General features: G+C 46.6%; 1 protein-coding gene across 1 annotated transcript in view; it reads left to right on the top strand.

The window, feature by feature from the left end:
- LOC142194291 (hemicentin-1-like) overlaps positions 1-25,877 on the top strand; it is a 193,247-nt gene that overhangs the window by 9,759 nt on the left and 157,611 nt on the right. The gene's annotated exons all lie outside the window — the stretch shown is intronic.

Raw genomic sequence — 25,877 nt, 5'->3', positions numbered from 1 at the left:
TTCTATACCCCGTGTACTGGAGATTACAGGTAAGAGGGGTATTACTAAGGTATTATACACCCCTCACACCTTCTATACCCCGTGTACTGGAGATTACAGGTAAGAGGGGTATTACTGGGGTATTCTACACCCCTCACACCTCTTATACCCCATGTACTGGAGATTACAGGTAAGAGGTGTATTATTGGGGTATTCTACACCCCTCACACCTTCTATACCCCGTGTACTGGAGACTACAGGTAAGAGTGGTAATACTGGGGTATTGTAGGGGTACTGTAGCCTCTGTATGATTGTGTGAGGTCACCCAGTATATAACATGAAGTCATTTCTCCACACGCTGTCGGGTATAGATAGAATACAGGTCAGGCTTTGTTCTCTGGACGTCTCCTGGTTCCTTCTGTCTGTATTGATGATGTGTCCTGAGTGTTGTGATATTACATGTAGATTCTATCCCACAGCCCTGTTATATAATCTGTTATCACCGCACTATATTGTATATGATCAGATAATTCTATATATTATGGCCGCTCTCTCTGATATGTGACATTTCTCTTCTGACAGCTCCTCACAGATCTCGTGTTCCTCTTCTCGTTGCTCCTCTTCCGGTTATATTATTGGGCCTCTTTGTTGGGATCTTTCTGGTAAGTTGGTTTTGGGTGATTTTACTGTTTCTTCTATGTATAAATAAGATAAGATAATCCTTTAATAGTCCCACAGTGGGGAAATTTCAGCATGTTACAGCAGCCTAGTAATACAGATACAGGATAATACACAGTAATATATTACAGAAGTAGTAGACACACAAATGCTGAGAAAGATATACTAGGAGTCCATAGCAGCTAGGGAACAGAGAAGAAAGAAGGAAGACATTCATAGTCATAATCATTAGTTTTCTGTGCGGAGTGTCTTCGCTTGGTCTGATGTAGATTATACAGCCTGGTCGCGGTTGGAAGGAAGGACCTGCGATAGCTCCTTCTCACACTTGGGGTGAAGCAGACGGTCACTTACAGTGCTGCCAAGTCCCATCAGGGTCCCATACATGGGGTGGGATTTGTTCTCCCGCATGGAGGTCACCATGGACAGTATCCTTCTGTCACCCACCACCTGTACTGGGTCCAAGGGGCTCCCCAGGACAGAGCTGGCCCTCCTGATCAGCCTGTCAAGTCTGTTTCTGATAAATCCATGATAGACGTGTAATCTATAAGACCTGTGATCTGTTATATGTTACTAGTGGTATAAGAAGAAGATAAAGCCCAGGGATGTGAATATGAAGATGATCAGTCACTCAGTATTAGATGGACGTCCCCTCAGGAGCCGATCATATCCAGGTGTGTTATATTCAGTCTTTGCCGTGTTTCTTCCTCTTAGTAATGATCCGGTGACGTCCATGTCTGACGTCTGGTCCTGGACTATACACATGTCCTGTAGTAAATGGAGGTGACATGTTGTGTGTCCGACTGTCAGAGACTGCAGCGCCCCCAGGAGAGAAGACGGAGGCGGATTATGGGATGTGATGTACACGGCGCCCAATGAGTCTTGTATGTAGAACAGTGATAGGGGTCATCTGACTGACGCTGGGTCCAAACCAGCGCCTGAACTCCATTTTCAGGTTTCTGTCTTCTGCATGCAGAAGACGGAGACCTGTCATGCCGAGTCCGGCCATGAGCGTTTTATGCGTTCTATGGCGAAACCGTGTTTTTGTTTTTATTTTTTAAAACTGGATACAGAGTACTGCATGTCCGACTCTGTGTCCGGTTTAAAAAAAACTCTTTCGCCGCGGAGAGCATAAAACGCTTACCAGCACACACGGCCGGAGACTTTAAGCCCATTCAAATGAATAGGATTGAAATATGCCGGCAGGTCTCCGTCTCATGCCCCTGTTTTGTGCAGGAAACAGAAACCTGCAGAATGGAGTCCCGGGCGCAGATGTGAACGAGCCCTGATAATGTGATTGGGAGGATCCCGGTGTCATAAGGAAGCTGCTGGGTGGAGGAATGGACAGCCCCCATTATATATAAGTCACAGTCCCCCCCTCTCGTGGCTTCATCTCCAACAAGAGTCCAGGACACTTGGGAACCAGGAGGGTGGGGACACTGCATCAACATAATATGATCTTGAAGAAGGCTTCTTCAGTCAATGAAGGCCCTACCAGGTTGAGGAAAATTATTTAAAGGGATCCCGTGCTGGGGACCAGAAATGAAAATGGGAGCCATGCTAGTGACCAGGAAAGTTGGGGCTGCCAGTGGTTATATGAGTTGGTTGGATTAACTTGTGTAAAGTACCATGGCTGGCTTAGAAGTCTTAATCTATGCCTGGTGTAACATACTAATGCGATACCTGGTGCTGCAGGATACAACGGCTTGCAAAAGTAATTTTTCACATTTTCTCACTTTCAACCACAAAATTAAATGTATTTTATTGAGATTTCCAGTGATAACCAACACAAAGTAGCCGATAGTTGTAAAATGGAAGGAAAATGAGACAAGATTATCAATATTGTAATCCAATAAAAATCTGATAAGTGTGACGTGCAAAAGTCTTCAGCCCCCCCTGTACTCTGATAACCCTAAATAACGTCCAGTGCGCACAATTGTCTTCAAAAGTCACTTAATGAGTTAATAGAGTCCGGCTGTGTGTAATGTAGTCTCAGAGATCTATCTAGCATCTGCCCGCGACTTCGTCCACGGGTTAGCGTTGGCGGTGAGCCAGTGATAGTAAAGCATGTGCGGCCATTACTGATCTGCTGTGCGGTGCCACGCCTACTCTTGTGCGCCTCGGCCACATATGCTCCAAGGCCGCCCCCGCAGCCTCTGTACCTAACGGCGGCCCCTTGCTACTCCCAGCCACCCTGGTACCTCACGCTCTTGGGCTTTCCTGCCCTGGCGGGGCCGGGCCCCCTTTGCTTTTTATGGCCCCGGGCCGCCCCTGACCCGCAGCGCCATGGCCCGCAGCACCATCCCCTTCTCAGACCCTTTCGCAGTGCCCCTGTCCCCCTCTTCCTCCTGGGGGCCCCCTGCCTCTAGCTACAAAGCAACCCCCACCTCCCACTGCCTAAAGTCCCCGAACTCCCTTGCTGTGACAACCCCGGTGCTGCGACTGAATGACACGGGACACGCACCACACCTTGGGCCGCGACACTGTGGCAGAGCGCAGACATGGGAAACAGGAAGGAATCAGTTCCAGAGCGGTTACCCCGCAGCCGACACGGGACAGCATGGCGAACAGGCACCGCGTACAGCGTAGCAGGCGAACCCCCTGGCCGGCCGCGGCAGATCCAATGCTGGCTGACCCACAGTACGGCCGCTTGTTCCGAACACACTGCAGTTCTCTGAGACGCCATGTTGGTGCGGACACAATTTCCCTCCTATTTTGTTTATATTTTACCAGATATAAAGTAAAAATTAAAACACATTCAAAAATAAAAACATAAAAATGAAGCCCTATGTGTCCCCGAAAAACCCCCCGCAAAAAATAGAGAAAAATGTTACAGCCCTCAAAACCGCACATACAAAAATAAAAAACTTAAAATGTGTCTGGTCCTGGACTACAAACTGCCCTGTACTGAAGTGGTTAATTGGGCCAGAGGAGGTGAAAAAACCCCAAAACCCTCCATACTCCCCTGTCCCCAGTGCTACGCTGTCTCCCAGTGTGGTCCGGACCTGCATGCCATGTTCCCCCCCTATATGGAGCGGATATACCACCGCTATAATCAGTGAATGACTGCACCCCCCCTCCAGATACTGACCCCAGTGATGGCAGTGACATCAGAATGTATTGTATGACATCACACTGATGATATCACTCTTTTTCCTTCTAGATCCTCCTGATGTTACTGAAGAGATGCTGGACTGTCCTGTCGGGATCCCTCCAGGATGATGAATGTACCTGTGTAGTGTGAACAGTCTCCAACCTGCTGAGAATTCTGTATAATATATTTATTACTAGCCTCTGCCCGCGACTTCCTCTGCAGGTTGTTGATTGTGTCGCTGATCCGCCGATATTCAGCAAATTGCTGCCGTCAACTGTTTGCCTGCTCTGGCATTTCAGCAGCTCTCAAGCTGTCCTGCTGCTGAGCTTGTTTCTTGCACTGTGCCTGTGATTGTTCCGGCATTTCAGCACCTTGCTGGAACGTCATATAATGAACGTGTTGTTGGTGTTGATATCCGCCTGTTCCAGTGTTTCGGCGACTTTCTTACGGCCTTCGGTTTTACGGCGTTCACTGTGCAGCCAAAATGACCTGTCCCCTGTATTCTGTGTTTTGGTACGATTCCGGGGATATCAAATTTATACGGTTTTATTTACATTTCTAGCCCTTAAAAAAAATCCAAAACTGTGTTACAGTTTTTTTTTTCTAAAAGTCGCCATATTCTGACAGCCGTAACTTTTTTATACGTCCGTGTACGGGGATGCATAGGGCGTCTTTTTTTGCAGGGCTGGGTGTACTTTGTAATTCTACCATTTTCGAGAATCGCTTTTGCTTTGATCACTTTTTATTAAAATTTTATCAGAATCAAAACAGTGAAAAAACGGCGGTCTGGCACTTTTGATTATTTTTCCCGCTACGACGTTTACCGAACAGAAAAAATATTTTTATAGATTGTGTAGAGCGGGCGATTTCGGACACAGGGAGACCTAACATGTATGTGTGTCACAGTATTTAACTACTTTTATATGTGTTCTAGGGAAAGGGAGGGATTTGAATTTTTAATACTTTAAAAAAAAATATATATATATATATATATATATATATATATATATATATTTTGCATTTATTAGACCCCCTAGAGGTCTTGAACCCCAGGGGATCTGATCACTAATGCAATGCATAGACCAGCCTGCAAAAGGAAATCACTGCAGATCGGCCGGGAGCCTTTACAAGGCTCCCGGCTGTCATGGAAATGTGACGTCGGCCCTGGAGCTTGCTCCAGGCGCCGGTGATCACCGGCAAAATGGCAGCGCCCAAGCGTTGCCGGGAAAATGGCGCCTTTGACCGCGGCGCCAGACGAGTTAATGCCTACGATCGGTCCAGGGACCGATCGGAGACATTAGCGCCAGTTGTCTACTGCGTAAAGCAGTAGACACCCGGTGGCTATGGCGGGCGACCGACTCCCAGGCGTACTATTACGGCGGATGTCGGGAAAGGGTTAAAGAGGGTTGTCCATGCAAAACTTTTTTTTTTTTTTAACCCCTTCCTGCTGTCAACCATTTTCGTTTTTGGCTCCACCTTCCAAACCCCATAACTTTTTTTATTTTTCCGTTCTTAGAGCCATTTGTGGTTCATGTTCTTCATGGTGCCGCCATTTATCCTGTACAATGTGCTGGGATTCTGGGATCCTGTATTCTTAATCTCTCTGGTAATGTGACTGTACGAGGACTTGTTGTATGAGATGTATTTGATAACAATGACACCGTGTATGTCTACAATCTATTCAGTACATTCTATTAACTCTCAGTGGATTAAGAAACCTCAATTCTGCCTTTAGCTTTTTACCTTTACATTTTTTTGCCGTGCAGCGTACAACATGTCTCCTTTATTCTGCGAGTCGGAGCGATTACAGCGATACCTCATTTATGGCGTATTATGCTTTGCTAATTTTAGAGAACAAAAACCCGTTTGACATAAATCAGTTCATCAATCATCTGCAGGATAAATCATGTGCCAGTTTTATTATACGGGTTGTTACAGACACCAAATATATTGTTTTTGTTAATTTTTACCTTTTTTTTTTTTTTTTTTTTTTGACGCCCCACTAGGGGGCAGTAGTATACACTGCAATACACTTGTAGGCTCACTTCCTCTTTACCGTATATACTTGAGTATAAGCTGACCCGAATATAAGCCGACCCCCCCTAATTTTACCACAAAAAACTGGGAAAACTTATTGACTCGAGTATAAGCCTAGGTGGGGAAATGCAGCAGCTACTGGAAAATTTCAAAAATTAAAATGGTCAGAGTTTTTGGGTGCAGTAGTTGCTGGGAAAGGGGAGGGGGGGTTTTGGTTGTCTGTCTGCCCCTTCCCTGAGCTTGAGGACTGGGTTTTTTCTTCCCCCCCACTTCAGTCTGGCTGAATATAGGGGATCTGCAGTGCTTCTATTAACCCCTTCCCGACGGAACAGGAGCACTGCAGATCCCCTATATTCAGTAGACCGGGCACTTTCAGACACAGGGAGACCTAATGTGTATGTGTCTCACAGTCATTTTCTACTTTTGTATGTATTCTAGGAAAAGGAGTGTTTTAGAACTTTTATGTTTTTAAAAAAAATTATTTTTTTTTCTTTTGCACTATTTTATGGGAGATTCTATACATTAATATTGTGGCTGGTCATAGACTCCCTCCTAAAAAAAAAAAAAAAAAAAAAAAAAATTCGGCTTATACTCGAGTATATATGGTACCTATTAGGTAAGTGGCTTTGGCAGACTGGGGTCACTGTTCAGTCTCTGGGCTGCCAAAAATACATATCAGCCCCCTGAACTCACTGCAAGGGTTAAATGTGGAACATTAAAGCATTAAAGTGCCAAAACCCCCAGATGCCGTAGTCATGTTTGACTGTGACATTTAAGGGGTGTCTTTTGATGGAGTGGGGAGTTAGCTGTAAGTTACCGTCCCAGAGGCCGCCTGCTCAGACATGGCGTGTTGTGTTTAGGCGCAGACAACAGCGTCGTACTGTTATGGAGCGCCGTACTATTATGGAGCGTCGTGCTGTTATGGAGCGGCGTATTATTATGGAGTGCCGTACTGTTATGGAGCGCCGTCCTATTATGGAGCGCTGTACTATTATGGAGCGCTGTACTATTATGGAGCGCTGTACTATTATGGAGCGTCGTGCTGTTATGGAGCGGCGTATTATTATGGAGTGCCGTACTGTTATGGAGCGCCGTCCTATTATGGAGCGCTGTACTATTATGGAGCGCTGTACTATTATGGAGCGTCGTGCTGTTATGGAGCAGCGTACTATTATGGAGTGCCGTACTGTTATGGAGCGCTGTACTATTACGGCGTGTGTCGTTAAGGGGTTAAACAGCTCACTGATCACAGCCATTGCAGGAGGAGGTCACATCGGTGTCACAGATAACATCCCCTCCTGTTGGCTCTGGCTCCGCTACTGATCCGGCGCCATCTTCATGACCTATTATTACATCAGTTGTCAGGACCGACCTAATAGTACGTCACATGGGGGGAACCAGTTAAAATAATATAAAAATAAAATGAGATTTTTCCCTAAGTCCTGAGTGTCCTGATCTGTGTCTCGCATAATGTGATGGACGCCATGTAGAGAGCAGCGACCGCCATGTCCAGGGGGTAATGTGGTGTGAAACACATATAATATCTCCTGTATTATGTCAGGGGTTTATACCTTCGTGTTTTCTGGTAACGATTTGTTTTTTTCCAGGACAAGATCCCAATATTTTTGTACCTATTAATACAGAAAAGAGTTTTTGATATTTATTTTGTGTTTCTGACATTTAATATATGAATAAAGAATATTTGATAATTTTTTATGGTTTTTAGCTTTTTTTGGCCGCCAATACTAAATCCGCATGTTCTTGCTCTGTTTTACTACTATTAGAACATAATACAAATTTCTTCCTTGGCTTCTTACGATTTGCCAGGTGTTGAGGAGATGACGGAGCAGTAGCTGCTTTGTATCAGCCGCCTCTTCCTTCCGCTTTCCTACATGATCACTTTGCTTCTCTTTGATCCTTCTGTAAATTCTCCCCCGATCTCTCTACATGAATTAGTAAGCGGCGCTCTATGTGACGGCGGCTCCTTCCCTCCTATGTCTTGCAGTGATGTCTTTGCCGCTTCTCTGATGACATCATCAGGGTTCGCCATATGACCCAGCTCAATCACAAGGCGCTCGGTGTCTTGGCCTATACTTACCGCCTGTGGATGGCGCCGCTCTGTCACTTTGTCTTCTGATACTTGTAGTTATACACCAGATACTGACCTGAGCCGACTCCTGATTATACGCCTTGGCCTTGCCTCTGGATCCCTCACCTGGAATTTGTCGTCCTTCTCTGCCTGGCCAAGCTCCAGTCCTTAGACCACGTCCCAATCCTGTGCCCTGTTACCACAATAGTCTGTAACCGCCAGTTACACTTGGACATTCTTGCTTACGTTCCCAGATTGTAAATAGACAATGGAGGGATCTCCTATAATGACTATAAGGGTATACAGTGAGCTCCCCCTAGTGGTGGCTGCGGGCCAGTAGACATTTATCATGTAGCTCACTATACCTGTGAGAAGAGAAGTGGAAGAAACCTCCGGAGCTCTGATCTCTATAAAGATATTACTTTTTTTCCTCCAGAGAAATCAAGAATCGCTCCCTGTAAACCTGGCGACCTGTGAATGTAATAAGATACATAAAAGATCAAAAATCAGCCATAAATAATCCAACACGATGCAGGAATGACTAGTGATCAGTGTAATCGTATCATTAACCCCTTACTACTCAGCCCCGTACTATTACATTGTATTGAGCATATAGATAAGGATCACAGCTATAGAAGAAAGGTGCGATGGTAATACGGATTCAGCTTTCCCAACGGAAAAAAAAAATCTATGAAATAAAATAAAAACCCCTCACATTCACCTGTCCCCCGATGCTCGCCTGTCCTCCTGGTCCTGCACCGCTGTTGCACCCCCACACATGACTGCCGAGGCCAATCAGCGGTCTCAGTGAAAGGGTAACTGAGTAACCGCCTCCAGCGTCTCCCATATCACTGCTGTACATTGACATCTCGGGCGTGCGCAGTAACACTCCCTTCTGAGCACTACTGCACATGCCTGAGCGCCATTTTCTTGTTCACTTTCTTCCACTGTCCACAAGAAAATGGCGCTCGGACATGTGCAGTAGTGCTCAGAAGGGAGTGTTACTGCGCACGCCCGAGATGTCAATGTACAGGAGCGATATGGGAGACGCTGGAGGCGGCTACAGGGGGAGGGGAGGAGGAATTTTAGGAGCACAAGCAAAAGAGGGGGTGGCTTGAAAGTATGACATGGGGTGCACGGAGGCTTTGGAGGAACGCCCAGGGTGCACGGACAGGATCACTTACATATCAGGTTTACTGGTATGTAATAAAAGCGGGGGGGATTATAGAGCGCCATATCTCAGGATCTGTCAGGGCTATGATGGTGATCTTGGGATCATTCTAAAGATGAGATTCTCGTAGCTGCATTGGCTTCAGAGAAATGACAACTAAAGTGCCACCAGGAAAGGGTTAAAGTCCCCCCCCCCCCCCCCCACAGTCTAATGTCCCGCTCCTGACACACGGAAATAAAAACGTGAGCGCTCTGTCGTGTCCCCAACACTGTAGGGATTGTATGGTTATAGTTTGGACAGTGGACTGGACTTGATGGACTGATCCAACCTCATCTAATATGTAACTATGTGTACTTTATACTCTACGGTGTAGGGGCGGAGAGAAGGCGGGGCAGGGAGAAGTCCACCAATTAGCTGTCTGCTGCTTGATTACATTCAGTTTGTTAAGTTCTGTCAGTCATTTCCCACCATGGCTCTGGTACCAGGTAAGCGTCAACTCCGTCTTTTCCCTCACCCCCCGCCGGTCCTGCTCAGTCTCCGCTCCCGTTATCTTTGCGCTGCTCCCGGTTTCTCCCGTCACCCCCCGCCGGTCCTGCTCAGTCTCCGCTCCCGTTATCTTTGCGCTGCTCCCGGTTCTGCCTCTAGTCCTCACAGCTGCCGGGACTCCAGAAAGAGCCGGTAACCCCCGGGGAGCAGCACCGGACCGGTGAGGTGTAGTGAGTGTCCGGTACAGAGAGGAGTGTGATGTGTCTCTATAGACTCCTGACTGAGGGATGTGACAGAGACTGACGGGAGGAGAGAAGGTGCAGCGCCCGGTATACTATCCGTACAAGCACTGCAGGCTCACAGAGAGGGAGACAGGAGAGTGAAGGGTGAATGAGACTCCTCCTCTCACTTGTTATGGCTACTACAGGATCCTCCCCCTCTGCCAGCAAGAGAACTACAAGTGAAAGTGAAATATATCTTTGTGATTTCTGTCAGTGTTATGCAGCAGATCCTACAGTCTGACAACCACTAGGGGGCGATTTAAAATCAATCAATCAATCAATCCTGGCATTGCGTTTTACCTTTTAAATTTTTCACCATGCAGCGTACAGTATAAGTAACATGTGGCCTTTATTCTGCGGGTCGGTACGGTTACGGCGTGCAGTGTACAGTATAAGTAACATGTGGCCTTTATTCTGCGGGTCGGTACGGTTACGGCGTGCAGTGTACAGTATAAGTAACATGTGGCCTTTATTCTGCGGGTCGGTACGGTTACGGCGTGCAGTGTACAGTATAAGTAACATGGGACCTTTATTCTGCGGGTCGGTACGGTTACGGCGTGCAGTGTACAGTATAAGTAACATGTGACCTTTATTCTGCGGGTCGGTATGGTTACGGCGTGCAGTGTACAGTATAAGTAACATGTGACCTTTATTCTCAGCATCGGTACGGTTACGGCGTGCAGTGTACAGTATAAGTAACGTGACCTTTATTCTCTGGGTCGGTACGGTTACGGCGTGCAGTGTACAGTATAAGTAACATGTTCCCTTTATTCTCTGGGTCGGTACGGTTACGGCGTGCAGTGTACAGTATAAGTAACATGTGACCTTTATTCTGCGGGTCACTACGGTTACGCCGTGCAGCGTACAGTATAAGTAACATGTGGCCTTTATTCTCTGGGTCGGTACGGTTACGGCGTGCAGTGTACAGTATAAGTAACATGTGACCTTTATTCTGCAGGTCGGTACGGTTACGGCGTGCAGCGTACAGTATAAGTAACATGTGACCTTTATTCTGCGGGTCGGTACGGTTACGGCGTGCAGCGTACAGTATAAGTAACATGTGACCTTTATTCTGCGGGTCGGTACGGTTACGGCGTGCAGCGTACAGTATAAGTAACATGTGACCTTTATTCTCTGGGTCGGTACGGTTACGGCGTGCAGTGTACAGTATAAGTAACGTGTTACCTTTATTCTGCGGGTCGGTACGGTTACGGCGTGCAGTGTACAGTATAAGTAACATGTGACCTTTATTCTGTGGGTCGGTACAGTTACGGCGTGCAGTGTACAGTATAAGTAACATGTGACCTTTATTCTCAGCATCGGTACGGTTACGGCGTGCAGTGTACAGTATAAGTAACATGTGACCTTTATTCTCTGGGTCGGTACGGTTACGGCGTGCAGTGTACAGTATAAGTAACATGTGACCTTTATTCTGTGGGTCGGTACAGTTACGGCGTGCAGTGTACAGTATAAGTAACATGTGACCTTTATTCTCAGCATCGGTACGGTTACGGCGTGCAGTGTACAGTATAAGTAACATGTGACCTTTATTCTCTGGGTCGGTACGGTTACGGCGTGCAGTGTACAGTATAAGTAACATGTTCCCTTTATTCTCTGGGTTGGTACGGTTACGGCGTGCAGTGTACAGTATAAGTAACATGGGACCTTTATTCTGCGGGTCGGTATGGTTACGGCGTGCAGTGTTCAGTATAAGTAACATGTGGCCTTTATTCTCTGGGTCGGTACAGTTACGGCGTGCAGTGTACAGTATAAGTAACATGTGACCTTTATTCTGCGGGTCGGTACGGTTACAGCGTGCAGTGTACAGTATAAGTAACATGTGACCTTTATTCTCTGGGTCGGTACGGTTACGGCGTGCAGTGTACAGTATAAGTAACATGTGACCTTTATTCTGCGGGTCGGTACGGTTACGGCGTGCAGTGTACAGTATAAGTAACATGTGACCTTTATTCTGCGGGTCGGTACGGTTACGGCGTGCAGTGTACAGTATAAGTAACATGTGGCCTTTATTCTCTGGGTCGGTACGGTTACGGCGTGCAGTGTACAGTATAAGTAACATGTGACCTTTATTCTGCGGGTCGGTACGGTTACGGCGTGCAGTGTACAGTATAAGTAACATGTGACCTTTATTCTGCGGGTCACTACGGTTACAGTGTACAGTATAAGTAACATGTGACCTTTATTCTGCAGGTCTGTACGGTTACGGCGTGCAGTGTACAGTATAAGTAACGTGTTACCTTTATTTTGCGGGTCGGTACGGTTACGGCGTGCAGTGTACAGTATAAGTAACATGTGACCTTTATTCTGTGGGTCGGTACAGTTACGGCGTGCAGTGTACAGTATAAGTAACATGTGACCTTTATTCTCAGCATCAGTACGGTTACAGCGTGCAGTGTACAGTATAAGTAACATGTGACCTTTATTCTCTGGGTCGGTACGGTTACGGCGTGCAGTGTACAGTATAAGTAACATGTGACCTTTATTCTCTGGGTCGGTACGGTTACGGCGTGCAGTATACAGTATAAGTAACATGGGACCTTTATTCTGCGGGTCGGTACGGTTACGGCGTGCAGTGTACAGTATAAGTAACATGTGACCTTTATTCTGCGGGTCGGTACGGTTACGGCGTGCAGTGTACAGTATAAGTAACATGTGACCTTTATTCTGCGGGTCACTACGGTTACGGCGTGCAGTGAACAGTATAAGTAACATGATCCCTTTATTCTGTGGGTCGGTACGGTTACGGCGTGCAGTGTACAGTATAAGTAACATGTGACCTTTATTCTGCGGGTCGGTACGGTTACGGCGTGCAGTGTACAGTATAAGTAACATGTGACCTTTATTCTGTGGGTCGGTACAGTTACGGCGTGCAGTGTACAGTATAAGTAACATGTGACCTTTATTCTCAGCATCGGTACGGTTACGGCGTGCAGTGTACAGTATAAGTAACATGTGACCTTTATTCTCCGGGTCGGTACGGTTACGGCGTGCAGTGTACAGTATAAGTAACATGTGACCTTTATTCTGTGGGTCGGTACAGTTACGGCGTGCAGTGTACAGTATAAGTAACATGTGACCTTTATTCTCAGCATCGGTACGGTTACGGCGTGCAGTGTACAGTATAAGTAACATGTGACCTTTATTCTCTGGGTCGGTACGGTTACGGCGTGCAGTGTACAGTATAAGTAACATGGGACCTTTATTCTGCGGGTCGGTATGGTTACGGCGTGCAGTGTACAGTATAAGTAACATGTGACCTTTATTCTGCGGGTCGGTACGGTTACGGCGTGCAGTGTACAGTATAAGTAACATGTGGCCTTTATTCTCTGGGTCGGTACGGTTACGGCGTGCAGTGTACAGTATAAGTAACATGTGACCTTTATTCTGCGGGTCACTACGGTTACAGTGTACAGTATAAGTAACATGTGACCTTTATTCTGCAGGTCTGTACGGTTACGGCGTGCAGTGTACAGTATAAGTAACATGTGACCTTTATTCTGCGAGTCGGTACGGTTACAGCGTGCAGTGTACAGTATAAGTAACATGTGACCTTTATTCTCTGGGTCGGTACGGTTACGGCGTGCAGTGTACAGTATAAGTAACATGTGACCTTTATTCTGCGGGTCGGTACGGTTACGGCGTGCAGTGTACAGTATAAGTAACATGTGACCTTTATTCTGCGGGTCGGTACGGTTACGGCGTGCAGTGTACAGTATAAGTAACATGTGGCCTTTATTCTCTGGGTCGGTACGGTTACGGCGTGCAGTGTACAGTATAAGTAACATGTGACCTTTATTCTGCGGGTCGGTACGGTTACGGCGTGCAGTGTACAGTATAAGTAACATGTGACCTTTATTCTGCGGGTCACTACGGTTACAGTGTACAGTATAAGTAACATGTGACCTTTATTCTGCAGGTCTGTACGGTTACGGCGTGCAGTGTACAGTATAAGTAACATGTGACCTTTATTCTCAGCATCAGTACGGTTACGGCGTGCAGTGTACAGTATAAGTAACATGTGACCTTTATTCTGCGGGTCACTACGGTTACAGTATACAGTATAAGTAACATGTGACCTTTATTCTGCAGGTCTGTACGGTTACGGCGTGCAGTGTACAGTATAAGTAACATGTGACCTTTATTCTCAGCATCAGTACGGTTACGGCGTGCAGTGTACAGTATAAGTAACGTGACCTTTATTCTCTGGGTCGGTACGGTTACGGCGTGCAGTGTACAGTATAAGTAACATGTGACCTTTATTCTCTGGGTCGGTACGGTTACGGCGTGCAGTGTACAGTATAAGTAACATGTGACCTTTATTCTCAGCATCAGTACGGTTATGGCGTGCAGTGTACAGTATAAGTAACATGGGACCTTTATTCTGCGGGTCGGTACGGTTACGGCGTGCAGTGTACAGTATAAGTAACATGTGACCTTTATTCTGCGGGTCGGTACGGTTACGGCGTGCAGTGTACAGTATAAGTAACATGTGACCTTTATTCTGCGGGTCACTACGGTTACGGCGTGCAGTGTACAGTATAAGTAACATGATCCCTTTATTCTATGGGTCGGTACGGTTACGGCGTGCAGTGTACAGTATAAGTAACATGTGACCTTTATTCTGCGGGTCGGTACGGTTACGGCGTGCAGTGTACAGTATAAGTAACATGTGACCTTTATTCTGTGGGTCGGTACAGTTACGGCGTGCAGTGTACAGTATAAGTAACATGTGACCTTTATTCTCAGCATCGGTACGGTTACGGCGTGCAGTGTACAGTATAAGTAACATGTGACCTTTATTCTCTGGGTCGGTACGGTTACGGCGTGCAGTGTACAGTATAAGTAACATGTGACCTTTATTCTGTGGGTCGGTACAGTTACGGCGTGCAGTGTACAGTATAAGTAACATGTGACCTTTATTCTCAGCGTCGGTACGGTTACGGCGTGCAGTGTACAGTATAAGTAACATGTGACCTTTATTCTCTGGGTCGGTACGGTTACGGCGTGCAGTGTACAGTATAAGTAACATGTTCCCTTTATTCTCTGGGTTGGTACGGTTACGGCGTGCAGTGTACAGTATAAGTAACATGGGACCTTTATTCTGCGGGTCGGTATGGTTACGGCGTGCAGTGTTCAGTATAAGTAACATGTGGCCTTTATTCTCTGGGTCGGTACAGTTACGGCGTGCAGTGTACAGTATAAGTAACATGTGACCTTTATTCTGCGGGTCGGTACGGTTACAGCGTGCAGTGTACAGTATAAGTAACATGTGACCTTTATTCTCTGGGTCGGTACGGTTACGGCGTGCAGTGTACAGTATAAGTAACATGTGACCTTTATTCTGCGAGTCGGTACGGTTACGGCGTGCAGTGTACAGTATAAGTAACATGTGACCTTTATTCTGCGGTTCGGTACGGTTACGGCGTGCAGTGTACAGTATAAGTAACATGTGGCCTTTATTCTCTGGGTCGGTACGGTTACGGCGTGCAGTGTACAGTATAAGTAACATGTGACCTTTATTCTGCGGGTCGGTACGGTTACGGCGTGCAGTGTACAGTATAAGTAACATGTGACCTTTATTCTGCGGGTCACTACGGTTACAGTGTACAGTATAAGTAACATGTGACCTTTATTCTGCAGGTCTGTACGGTTACGGCGTGCAGTGTACAGTATAAGTAACGTGTTACCTTTATTTTACGGGTCGGTACGGTTACGGCGTGCAGTGTACAGTATAAGTAACATGTGACCTTTATTCTGTGGGTCGGTACAGTTACGGCGTGCAGTGTACAGTATAAGTAACATGTGACCTTTATTCTCAGCATCAGTACGGTTACGGCATGCAGTGTACAGTATAAGTAACATGTGACCTTTATTCTCTGGGTCGGTACGGTTACGGCGTGCAGTGTACAGTATAAGTAACATGTGACCTTTATTCTCTGGGTCGGTACGGTTACGGCGTGCAGTATACAGTATAAGTAACATGGGACCTTTATTCTGCGGGTCGGTACGGTTACGGCGTGCAGTGTACAGTATAAGTAACATGTGACCTTTATTCTGCGGGTCGGTACGGTTACGGCGTGCAGTGTACAGTATAAGTAACATGTGACCTTTATTCTGCGGGTCACTACGGTTACGGCGTGCAGTGTACAGTATAAGTAACATGATCCCTTTATTCTGTGGGTCGGTACGGTTACGGCGTGCAGTGTACAGTATAAGTAACATGTGACCTTTATTCTGCGGGTCGGTACGGTTACGGCGTGCAGTGTACAGTATAAGTAACATGTGACCTTTATTCTCAGCATCAGTACGGTTATGGCGTGCAGTGTACAGTATAAGTAACATGTGACCTTTATTCTGCGGGTCGGTACGGTTACGGCGTGCAGTGTACAGTATAAGTAACATGTGACCTTTATTCTGCGGGTCGGTACGGTTACGGCGTGCAGTGTACAGTATAAGTAACATGTGGCCTTTATTCTCTGGATCGGTACGGTTACGGCGTGCAGTGTACAGTATAAGTAACATGTGACCTTTATTCTGCGGGTCGGTACGGTTACGGCGTGCAGTGTACAGTATAAGTAACATGTGACCTTTACTCTCTGGGTCGGTACGGTTACGGCGTGCAGTGTACAGTATAAGTAACATGGGACCTTTATTCTGCGGGTCGGTACGGTTACGGCGTGCAGTGTACAGTATAAGTAACATGTGACCTTTATTCTGCGGGTCGGTACCGTTACGGCGTGCAGTGTACAGTATAAGTAACATGTGACCTTTATTCTGCGGGTCACTACGGTTACGGCGTGCAGTGTACAGTATAAGTAACATGATCCCTTTATTCTGTGGGTCGGTACGGTTACGGCGTGCAGTGTACAGTATAAGTAACATGTGACCTTTATTCTGCGGGTCGGTACGGTTACGGCGTGCAGTGTACAGTATAAGTAACATGTGACCTTTATTCTGCGGGTCACTACGGTTACGGCGTGCAGCGTACAGTATAAGTAACATGTGGCCTTTATTCTCTGGGTCGGTACGGTTACGGCGTGCAGCGTACAGTGTCAGTAACGTGACCTTTATTCTGCGGGTCGGTACGGTTACGGCGTGCAGTGTACAGTATAAGTAACATGTGACCTTTATTCTGCGGGTCGGTACGGTTACGGCGTGCAGTGTACAGTATAAGTAACATGTGACCTTTATTCTCAGCATCAGTACGGTTATGGCGTGCAGTGTACAGTATAAGTAACATGTGACCTTTATTCTGCGGGTCGGTACGGTTACGGCGTGCAGTGTACAGTATAAGTAACATGTGACCTTTATTCTGCGGGTCGTTACGGCGTGCAGTGTACAGTATAAGTAACATGTGACCTTTATTCTGCAGGTCTGTACGGTTACGGCGTGCAGTGTACAGTATAAGTAACATGTGACCTTTATTCTCAGCATCGGTACGGTTACGGCGTGCAGTGTACAGTATAAGTAACATGTGACCTTTATTCTGTGGGTCGGTACAGTTACGGCGTGCAGTGTACAGTATAAGTAATATGTGACCTTTATTCTCAGCATCGGTACGGTTACGGCGTGCAGTGTACAGTATAAGTAACATGTGACCTTTATTCTCTGGGTCGGTACGGTTACGGCGTGCAGTGTACAGTATAAGTAACATGTGACCTTTATTCTGTGGGTTGGTACAGTTACGGCGTGCAGTGTACAGTATAAGTAACATGTGACCTTTATTCTCAGCATCGGTACGGTTACGGCGTGCAGTGTACAGTATAAGTAACATGTGACCTTTATTCTCTGGGTCGGTACGGTTACGGCGTGCAGTGTACAGTATAAGTAACATGTTCCCTTTATTCTCTGGGTCGGTACGGTTACGGCGTGCAGTGTACAGTGTCAGTAACATGTGACCTTTATTCTGCGGGTCGGTACGGTTACGGCGTGCAGTGTACAGTATAAGTAACATGTGACCTTTATTCTCAGCATCAGTACGGTTATGGCGTGCAGTGTACAGTATAAGTAACATGTGACCTTTATTCTGCCGGTCGGTACGGTTACGGCGTGCAGTGTACAGTATAAGTAACATGTGACCTTTATTCTCTGGGTCGGTACGGTTACGGCGTGCAGTGTACAGTATAAGTAACATGGGACCTTTATTCTGCGGGTCGGTACGGTTACGGCGTGCAGTGTACAGTATAAGTAACATGTGACCTTTATTCTGCGGGTCGGTACGGTTACGGCGTGCAGTGTACAGTATAAGTAACATGTGGCCTTTATTCTCTGGATCGGTACGGTTACGGCGTGCAGTGTACAGTATAAGTAACATGTGACCTTTATTCTGCGGGTCACTACGGTTACGGCGTGCAGTGTACAGTATAAGTAACATGATCCCTTTATTCTGTGGGTCGGTACGGTTACGGCGTGCAGTGTACAGTATAAGTAACATGTGACCTTTATTCTGCGGGTCGGTACGGTTACGGCGTGCAGTGTACAGTATAAGTAACATGTGACCTTTATTCTGCGGGTCGGTACGGTTACGGCGTGCAGTGTACAGTATAAGTAACATGTGACCTTTATTCTGCGGGTCACTACGGTTACGGCGTGCAGCGTACAGTATAAGTAACATGTGGCCTTTATTCTCTGGGTCGGTACGGTTACGGCGTGCAGCGTACAGTGTCAGTAACGTGACCTTTATTCTGCGGGTCGGTACGGTTACGGCGTGCAGTGTACAGTATAAGTAACATGTGACCTTTATTCTGCGGGTCGGTACGGTTACGGCGTGCAGTGTACAGTATAAGTAACATGTGACCTTTATTCTCAGCATCAGTACGGTTATGGCGTGCAGTGTACAGTATAAGTAACATGTGACCTTTATTCTGCGGGTCGGTACGGTTACGGCGTGCAGTGTACAGTATAAGTAACATGTGACCTTTATTCTGCGGGTCGTTACAGCGTGCATTGTACAGTATAAGTAACATGTGACCTTTATTCTGCAGGTCTGTACGGTTACGGCGTGCAGTGTACAGTATAAGTAACGTGTTACCTTTATTTTGCGGGTCGGTACGGTTACGGCGTGCAGTGTACAGTAAAAGTAACGTGTGACCTTTATTCTCCAGGTCGGTACGGTTACGGCGTGCAGTGTACAGTAAAAGTAACGTGTGACCTTTATTCTCCAGGTCGGTACGGTTACGGCGTGCAGTGTACAGTATAAGTAACATGTGACCTTTATTCTGTGGGTCGGTACGGTTACGGCGTGCAGTGTACAGTAAAAGTAACGTGTGACCTTTATTCTCCAGGTCGGTACGGTTACGGCGTGCAGTGTACAGTAAAAGTAACGTGTGACCTTTATTCTCCAGGTCGGTACGGTTACGGCGTGCAGTGTACAGTATAAGTAACGTGTTACCTTTATTCTGCGGGTCGGTACGGTTACGGCGTGCAGTGTACAGTATAAGTAACATGTGACCTTTATTCTGCGGGTCACTACGGTTACAGTGTACAGTATAAGTAACATGTGACCTTTATTCTGCAGGTCTGTACGGTTACGGCGTGCAGTGTACAGTATAAGTAACGTGTTACCTTTATTTTGCGGGTCGGTACGGTTACGGCGTGCAGTGTACAGTATAAGTAACATGTGACCTTTATTCTGTGGGTCGGTACAGTTACGGCGTGCAGTGTACAGTATAAGTAACATGTGACCTTTATTCTCAGCATCAGTACGGTTACAGCGTGCAGTGTACAGTATAAGTAACATGTGACCTTTATTCTCTGGGTCGGTACGGTTACGGCGTGCAGTGTACAGTATAAGTAACATGTGACCTTTATTCTCTGGGTCGGTACGGTTACGGCGTGCAGTATACAGTATAAGTAACATGGGACCTTTATTCTGCGGGTCGGTACGGTTACGGCGTGCAGTGTACAGTATAAGTAACATGTGACCTTTATTCTGCGGGTCACTACGGTTACGGCGTGCAGTGAACAGTATAAGTAACATGATCCCTTTATTCTGTGGGTCGGTACGGTTACGGCGTGCAGTGTACAGTATAAGTAACATGTGACCTTTATTCTGCGGGTCGGTACGGTTACGGCGTGCAGTGTACAGTATAAGTAACATGTGACCTTTATTCTGTGGGTCGGTACAGTTACGGCGTGCAGTGTACAGTATAAGTAACATGTGACCTTTATTCTCAGCATCGGTACGGTTACGGCGTGCAGTGTACAGTATAAGTAACATGTGACCTTTATTCTCCGGGTCGGTACGGTTACGGCGTGCAGTGTACAGTATAAGTAACATGTGACCTTTATTCTGTGGGTCGGTACAGTTACGGCGTGCAGTGTACAGTATAAGTAACATGTGACCTTTATTCTCAGCATCGGTACGGTTACGGCGTGCAGTGTACAGTATAAGTAACATGTGACCTTTATTCTCTGGGTCGGTACGGTTACGGCGTGCAGTGTACAGTATAAGTAACATGGGACCTTTATTCTGCGGGTCGGTATGGTTACGGCGTGCAGTGTACAGTATAAGTAACATGTGACCTTTATTCTGCGGGTCGGTACGGTTACGGCGTGCAGTGTACAGTATAAGTAACATGTGGCCTTTATTCTCTGGGTCGGTACGGTTACGGCGTGCAGTGTACAGTATAAGTAACATGTGACCTTTATTCTGCGGGTCACTACGGTTACAGTGTACAGTATAAGTAACATGTGACCTTTATTCTGCAGGTCTGTACGGTTACGGCGTGCAGTGTACAGTATAAGTAACATGTGACCTTTATTCTGCGAGTCGGTACGGTTACAGCGTGCAGTGTACAGTATAAGTAACATGTGACCTTTATTCTCTGGGTCGGTACGGTTACGGCGTGCAGTGTACAGTATAAGTAACATGTGACCTTTATTCTGCGGGTCGGTACGGTTACGGCGTGCAGTGTACAGTATAAGTAACATGTGACCTTTATTCTGCGGGTCGGTACGGTTACGGCGTGCAGTGTACAGTATAAGTAACATGTGGCCTTTATTCTCTGGGTCGGTACGGTTACGGCGTGCAGTGTACAGTATAAGTAACATGTGACCTTTATTCTGCGGGTCGGTACGGTTACGGCGTGCAGTGTACAGTATAAGTAACATGTGACCTTTATTCTGCGGGTCACTACGGTTACAGTGTACAGTATAAGTAACATGTGACCTTTATTCTGCAGGTCTGTACGGTTACGGCGTGCAGTGTACAGTATAAGTAACATGTGACCTTTATTCTCAGCATCAGTACGGTTACGGCGTGCAGTGTACAGTATAAGTAACATGTGACCTTTATTCTGCGGGTCACTACGGTTACAGTATACAGTATAAGTAACATGTGACCTTTATTCTGCAGGTCTGTACGGTTACGGCGTGCAGTGTACAGTATAAGTAACATGTGACCTTTATTCTCAGCATCAGTACGGTTACGGCGTGCAGTGTACAGTATAAGTAACGTGACCTTTATTCTCTGGGTCGGTACGGTTACGGCGTGCAGTGTACAGTATAAGTAACATGTGACCTTTATTCTCTGGGTCGGTACGGTTACGGCGTGCAGTATACAGTATAAGTAACATGGGACCTTTATTCTGCGGGTCGGTACGGTTACGGCGTGCAGTGTACAGTATAAGTAACATGTGACCTTTATTCTGCGGGTCGGTACGGTTACGGCGTGCAGTGTACAGTATAAGTAACATGTGACCTTTATTCTGCGGGTCACTACGGTTACGGCGTGCAGTGTACAGTATAAGTAACATGATCCCTTTATTCTATGGGTCGGTACGGTTACGGCGTGCAGTGTACAGTATAAGTAACATGTGACCTTTATTCTGCGGGTCGGTACGGTTACGGCGTGCAGTGTACAGTATAAGTAACATGTGACCTTTATTCTGTGGGTCGGTACAGTTACGGCGTGCAGTGTACAGTATAAGTAACATGTGACCTTTATTCTCAGCATCGGTACGGTTACGGCGTGCAGTGTACAGTATAAGTAACATGTGACCTTTATTCTCTGGGTCGGTACGGTTACGGCGTGCAGTGTACAGTATAAGTAACATGTGACCTTTATTCTGTGGGTCGGTACAGTTACGGCGTGCAGTGTACAGTATAAGTAACATGTGACCTTTATTCTCAGCGTCGGTACGGTTACGGCGTGCAGTGTACAGTATAAGTAACATGTGACCTTTATTCTCTGGGTCGGTACGGTTACGGCGTGCAGTGTACAGTATAAGTAACATGTTCCCTTTATTCTCTGGGTTGGTACGGTTACGGCGTGCAGTGTACAGTATAAGTAACATGGGACCTTTATTCTGCGGGTCGGTATGGTTACGGCGTGCAGTGTTCAGTATAAGTAACATGTGGCCTTTATTCTCTGGGTCGGTACAGTTACGGCGTGCAGTGTACAGTATAAGTAACATGTGACCTTTATTCTGCGGGTCGGTACGGTTACAGCGTGCAGTGTACAGTATAAGTAACATGTGACCTTTATTCTCTGGGTCGGTACGGTTACGGCGTGCAGTGTACAGTATAAGTAACATGTGACCTTTATTCTGCGAGTCGGTACGGTTACGGCGTGCAGTGTACAGTATAAGTAACATGTGACCTTTATTCTGCGGTTCGGTACGGTTACGGCGTGCAGTGTACAGTATAAGTAACATGTGGCCTTTATTCTCTGGGTCGGTACGGTTACGGCGTGCAGTGTACAGTATAAGTAACATGTGACCTTTATTCTGCGGGTCGGTACGGTTACGGCGTGCAGTGTACAGTATAAGTAACATGTGACCTTTATTCTGCGGGTCACTACGGTTACAGTGTACAGTATAAGTAACATGTGACCTTTATTCTGCAGGTCTGTACGGTTACGGCGTGCAGTGTACAGTATAAGTAACGTGTTACCTTTATTTTACGGGTCGGTACGGTTACGGCGTGCAGTGTACAGTATAAGTAACATGTGACCTTTATTCTGTGGGTCGGTACAGTTACGGCGTGCAGTGTACAGTATAAGTAACATGTGACCTTTATTCTCAGCATCAGTACGGTTACGGCGTGCAGTGTACAGTATAAGTAACATGTGACCTTTATTCTCTGGGTCGGTACGGTTACGGCGTGCAGTGTACAGTATAAGTAACATGTGACCTTTATTCTCTGGGTCGGTACGGTTACGGCGTGCAGTATACAGTATAAGTAACATGGGACCTTTATTCTGCGGGTCGGTACGGTTACGGCGTGCAGTGTACAGTATAAGTAACATGTGACCTTTATTCTGCGGGTCGGTACGGTTACGGCGTGCAGTGTACAGTATAAGTAACATGTGACCTTTATTCTGCGGGTCACTACGGTTACGGCGTGCAGTGTACAGTATAAGTAACATGATCCCTTTATTCTGTGGGTCGGTACGGTTACGGCGTGCAGTGTACAGTATAAGTAACATGTGACCTTTATTCTGCGGGTCGGTACGGTTACGGCGTGCAGTGTACAGTATAAGTAACATGTGACCTTTATTCTCAGCATCAGTACGGTTATGGCGTGCAGTGTACAGTATAAGTAACATGTGACCTTTATTCTGCGGGTCGGTACGGTTACGGCGTGCAGTGTACAGTATAAGTAACATGTGACCTTTATTCTGCGGGTCGGTACGGTTACGGCGTGCAGTGTACAGTATAAGTAACATGTGGCCTTTATTCTCTGGATCGGTACGGTTACGGCGTGCAGTGTACAGTATAAGTAACATGTGACCTTTATTCTGCGGGTCGGTACGGTTACGGCGTGCAGTGTACAGTATAAGTAACATGTGACCTTTACTCTCTGGGTCGGTACGGTTACGGCGTGCAGTGTACAGTATAAGTAACATGGGACCTTTATTCTGCGGGTCGGTACGGTTACGGCGTGCAGTGTACAGTATAAGTAACATGTGACCTTTATTCTGCGGGTCGGTACCGTTACGGCGTGCAGTGTACAGTATAAGTAACATGTGACCTTTATTCTGCGGGTCACTACGGTTACGGCGTGCAGTGTACAGTATAAGTAACATGATCCCTTTATTCTGTGGGTCGGTACGGTTACGGCGTGCAGTGTACAGTATAAGTAACATGTGACCTTTATTCTGCGGGTCGGTACGGTTACGGCGTGCAGTGTACAGTATAAGTAACATGTGACCTTTATTCTGCGGGTCACTACGGTTACGGCGTGCAGCGTACAGTATAAGTAACATGTGGCCTTTATTCTCTGGGTCGGTACGGTTACGGCGTGCAGCGTACAGTGTCAGTAACGTGACCTTTATTCTGCGGGTCGGTACGGTTACGGCGTGCAGTGTACAGTATAAGTAACATGTGACCTTTATTCTGCGGGTCGGTACGGTTACGGCGTGCAGTGTACAGTATAAGTAACATGTGACCTTTATTCTCAGCATCAGTACGGTTATGGCGTGCAGTGTACAGTATAAGTAACATGTGACCTTTATTCTGCGGGTCGGTACGGTTACGGCGTGCAGTGTACAGTATAAGTAACATGTGACCTTTATTCTGCGGGTCGTTACGGCGTGCAGTGTACAGTATAAGTAACATGTGACCTTTATTCTGCAGGTCTGTACGGTTACGGCGTGCAGTGTACAGTATAAGTAACATGTGACCTTTATTCTCAGCATCGGTACGGTTACGGCGTGCAGTGTACAGTATAAGTAACATGTGACCTTTATTCTGTGGGTCGGTACAGTTACGGCGTGCAGTGTACAGTATAAGTAATATGTGACCTTTATTCTCAGCATCGGTACGGTTACGGCGTGCAGTGTACAGTATAAGTAACATGTGACCTTTATTCTCTGGGTCGGTACGGTTACGGCGTGCAGTGTACAGTATAAGTAACATGTGACCTTTATTCTGTGGGTTGGTACAGTTACGGCGTGCAGTGTACAGTATAAGTAACATGTGACCTTTATTCTCAGCATCGGTACGGTTACGGCGTGCAGTGTACAGTATAAGTAACATGTGACCTTTATTCTCTGGGTCGGTACGGTTACGGCGTGCAGTGTACAGTATAAGTAACATGTTCCCTTTATTCTCTGGGTCGGTACGGTTACGGCGTGCAGTGTACAGTGTCAGTAACATGTGACCTTTATTCTGCGGGTCGGTACGGTTACGGCGTGCAGTGTACAGTATAAGTAACATGTGACCTTTATTCTCAGCATCAGTACGGTTATGGCGTGCAGTGTACAGTATAAGTAACATGTGACCTTTATTCTGCCGGTCGGTACGGTTACGGCGTGCAGTGTACAGTATAAGTAACATGTGACCTTTATTCTCTGGGTCGGTACGGTTACGGCGTGCAGTGTACAGTATAAGTAACATGGGACCTTTATTCTGCGGGTCGGTACGGTTACGGCGTGCAGTGTACAGTATAAGTAACATGTGACCTTTATTCTGCGGGTCGGTACGGTTACGGCGTGCAGTGTACAGTATAAGTAACATGTGGCCTTTATTCTCTGGATCGGTACGGTTACGGCGTGCAGTGTACAGTATAAGTAACATGTGACCTTTATTCTGCGGGTCACTACGGTTACGGCGTGCAGTGTACAGTATAAGTAACATGATCCCTTTATTCTGTGGGTCGGTACGGTTACGGCGTGCAGTGTACAGTATAAGTAACATGTGACCTTTATTCTGCGGGTCGGTACGGTTACGGCGTGCAGTGTACAGTATAAGTAACATGTGACCTTTATTCTGCGGGTCGGTACGGTTACGGCGTGCAGTGTACAGTATAAGTAACATGTGACCTTTATTCTGCGGGTCACTACGGTTACGGCGTGCAGCGTACAGTATAAGTAACATGTGGCCTTTATTCTCTGGGTCGGTACGGTTACGGCGTGCAGCGTACAGTGTCAGTAACGTGACCTTTATTCTGCGGGTCGGTACGGTTACGGCGTGCAGTGTACAGTATAAGTAACATGTGACCTTTATTCTGCGGGTCGGTACGGTTACGGCGTGCAGTGTACAGTATAAGTAACATGTGACCTTTATTCTCAGCATCAGTACGGTTATGGCGTGCAGTGTA

The sequence above is a fragment of the Leptodactylus fuscus genome, chromosome 2 (assembly GCF_031893055.1).
Source record: "Leptodactylus fuscus isolate aLepFus1 chromosome 2, aLepFus1.hap2, whole genome shotgun sequence".
NCBI classification, from domain to species: domain Eukaryota; kingdom Metazoa; phylum Chordata; class Amphibia; order Anura; family Leptodactylidae; genus Leptodactylus; species Leptodactylus fuscus.
This window is presented reverse-complemented; position numbering and strand designations above follow the sequence as displayed.